The following is a 4,105-nucleotide window of genomic DNA, read 5'->3' on the forward strand; positions in this document are numbered from 1 at the left end:
CTGTTTCTCGAAAAGATACTCGCACCATTCCCAACAACAGCTGCCTTGATTGCCTTTCTGTTGGCCAAGATAGAAGCAATGGTTGATTGGGGTTTGTTATACAGCCTGGTCAGCTCAGAGGCACGCACTTGACTTTCATACTTTGTAATTATCTCCTTCATTTCAATTGTAATTCTCACTCTTTTAACCACAGGGTTGGCACTAGAAGCTTTCCTTGGGCCCATGGTGGCTTATTTAGCAGCTACAAGCACTAAAAACACTGGACTAATACAAAATGTATCGAATGTATGCATGGAAGGAACTGCACTGGCTTGTAAACACTGGCACAATAACTGAAGGCAGGGCAGCTGAGGTGCGCACAGGCCACATGGACGCATTCAGGACAAATGTTGTTAGACGAGTTTTTCATCACTGGTTTTGCCAAAATTTTTATGCTCAAACTCATAGTTAGACAATTCTGTCATTAGACATATTAGGTTACCATATTAACAATATGGTACCATATTGCTACCATATTAACAATATGGTACCATATTGCAACCATATTAACAATATGGTACCATATTGCTACCATATTAACAATATGGTACCATATTGCTACCATATTGCTACCATATAAACAATATGATACTATACGCCGAGGTCAGTGGTCACCTGCGGTCATACCTGCCTAAGCTCTTGGGAGTTAGCGTGGGCTGTTACCAAGCACCATGGCTTGTCGTAGTGTTTTAGAATCTCAGGTTCAAGTGTTGAAGAAGGAGATTTTACTTCTTTAGGAGGAAAAATAGGAGGCTGAAGCTTCACATAGATGAGTGTGGGAGTGAGTGTAAGGAAGAAATCGTCACCAGCAGTGATAGTGGCAGCCGCTTTAGGTGGAAAGTGGTTCACAGTTCAGGGAGAAGGAAGATGAGAAGAGTTAATAGAGAAGGTGTGAAGGTAGGAAATCAATTCTCTGTTCTCCAAGACGAGTGTACTTCAGTGGTTAGTGAGGTTGAAGGTACCACTGATTCCCCTTCTAATCAAGGTAAGAATATTTTAATAGGCAGAAAGGTCAGAGAGAGAGTGTGCCTTCCTGGAGCTGGTGTTGGCGACATAGTCAGCAGGTTGGATAATATCATGGCAGGTAATGGGAACAAGCCCATTATCTGTCTTAGTGCTGGTGGAAATGATATTGGGAAGGGTAGGAGAGAGGAGCTGCTGGATAAGTACAGGTCAGCCATAGAAGTAGTTAGGTCTAAGGAAGGGATCCCAGTCATATGTAGCATCTTGCCTAGAAAGGGAGTGGGCAATGAATGGATGTCTAGGGCAGTTGGTATAAATTGCTGGCTAGACAGGTACTGCAAGGAACTTGCAATCCCATTCATTGATAACTGGGACCTCTTCTTTGGCAAAAGTGATATGTATGCAAGGGATGGGGTTCATCTCTCTGGGGATGGAGTGGTTGCATTAACCAATTCAATTGAGAGGGTAATTGATGACTTGTCTAGGAATTTAAACTGATAGATTATAAAGGTATGGGTGTTTGTGGGGAACAATCAGGCTGCAGCATTAGGGTTAAAAACAGCAGTTATTACCGGGATACCTCAGGGATATGTTTAAAAGACAATATTCAAAATAAAGTTGCTAGTAATGGCAAATCAATTGATTAACAAACAAAGAGAGACAGTAGAGGGCAACGAGTGACTAGCTCCCTTAAGGTTTACTATACAAATAGTAGGAGTCTAAGAAATAAGATAGATGAGCTAAGATTACTTGCAAGTGTAGTTAATATAGATATTATTTCTATAACAGAGACCTGGTTCAACCTGAAAGATAGAGAAATGCCTTCTGAATGCAACATACAGGGTTATAAACTATTCCACACTGATAGGGTCAACAGGAAGGGTGGTGGAGTGGCAATGTATGTCAGAGAAAATTTAAATTGTTGCCTTAGACATGATATAAGATTAGAAACATAGAACACAGAACCTGTTTGGCTACATTTTCTTGAGGGATGTGACAAATTAATTTTGGGTGTGATTTATAGGCCCTCAAACCTTGATAGGGAGTGCAGTATGCTGTTATGGGAAAGAATGGAAGAACAACTTAGATAACCAGTTCAGTGACTACTTTGCTCTCCAAGAAGATAAAACTGAACAAGATAAACTATCGGACGCAGTAATAGTTAACAGTCCACTTTTTCCCAGTGATATGAACCAAACAAACAGTAAAGAAATTACTCTGCAGATCATAAAGGACCAAACAAGTGTTATTGTACCAGAGTCTGAAATAAAAGAAGCCAGGTTACTAGGATCCCATGGTAGAAAAAGTGTTATGCTTAGATTCCACTCACATGACAGGAAAAAAGACTTAATTATTGCATCTATTAAAGTAAAGAAAGAGGTATACATAAACGAGTGTCTTACCAAAAAACGTCAGAACCTCCTGTATAGAGTCAGAAAACTTAAGCGGGAGAATAATGACACAATATACCAATGCTTCACACGGGATGGGAAAATTCTTGTTAGGAAAACAAATGTAGGTCAACTGTACACAATCACGAACGAGAATGATCTATCACGATTTCTCAGGGATACTAATCTTACAGAGAATAACTAAACAATGTCCAACTTAAAAGCCTACGTAGTGTAGTGTAAGTTTTGCTCCATTATTGTTCAAATTTCATTGTACAATCTCTTAGTAATTAAATAATCAACTACCTCATTTTGTGATTTTACTAGTAAGCATAAGTCACCTTATGTGATTTTCTTATTTACTATTGTTCACTTGAACATTAGCTGAATTGATACTTTCTCTGTCCATATTACTACCTCATATTTTTTAAATACTATCAATTGATATTACTTACTAAAATTAATAAATATAATTTTTACTAAAATTTCAATTTACTCTTAACATTTTTGACATTTAATAACCATTACTTGTCTAATTACCTTTACCTGTTTTAATACCACATTTACTATCCTAGATTACTCTAAATTACCTTGTACTGCCATATAACCTCAAGTATAACTACCAGTGCAATATTGAATGAAATAAACATTACTTTTTCACTTTTTTTGTAATCATTATTACTTACTAAAATTTTATTAAACACCATATTTACTACCAGTCAATTTTACTTTTGTACATTAAACATTATTTTATACTTCCCATAACATTTTGTTGCCAAATTTTCAAGTTTTTATATTCAACCCCAACCTTTATATTATCCTTTGTACCTGTGTACCTGGGTACCTGTCTACCATCTTACTATCATATTATAATCAAGACATTACCATTGTGATTTTTTTACTATTATTCTTTTGGTACTTTAATTGTGAATTTTATTTTGTCAATTTAAATCTAGTTATAATCTTGATCTTGTCAACAACCTATACCAGACTCTAGTGCAATTTCAAGTACCATTTCAAATTGTATTTTTATATTATAAGTTTATATTATAATTCCTACCATCTGTCCATTTAACTTTGCTTACCATTACTTAATTTTAGTCCCTTATATATTTTCTCCTTTATTTTAGCTTTATATAACTATCCTAGTTTATATATTCACAATTGTTAAAATAATCAAGGTGCTATTCTCAGGTGCTAAAGTAGAATAAGTTCACAATTTTGCCATTATATTCCAAAGCTCATTTATTTGATTACCACTTTATTGTTCACCACAACCTATATTAGTCCCTTTTTATTATAATTTTATACTATAATTCTAACTTTAAAAAATTACCTTTATAGTACTACCTACTATCATATTCCCAAGCTCCATTATATGATCATCACTTTATTTGTATTAGTCCATTAGCTCATTATTTTACATTTGTTAAATAATTCAAGGTGCTATTTTTTAGCTTAAGATTATTTACTTTGTTTTATACTTAATTCTAACTATAGATTCACTACAAATCTTATGATTACAAGCATTGATCCTGATACCAACCTCTTATTTAATGACTTAAATGAATCAAACAGTTACTGTAATTACTACACTGCAGAACAATCAAAGGCACTTCTCAGTGCCAACAACAACATAACTATCTTTAACTACAATATCAGATCTTTAAGCAAGCATTATGATGACCTCATAGCATTACTAAATTCCTTAC

This window comes from Cherax quadricarinatus, unplaced genomic scaffold, assembly GCF_038502225.1.
Source record: "Cherax quadricarinatus isolate ZL_2023a unplaced genomic scaffold, ASM3850222v1 Contig71, whole genome shotgun sequence".
Classification (NCBI taxonomy): Eukaryota; Metazoa; Arthropoda; class Malacostraca; order Decapoda; family Parastacidae; genus Cherax; species Cherax quadricarinatus.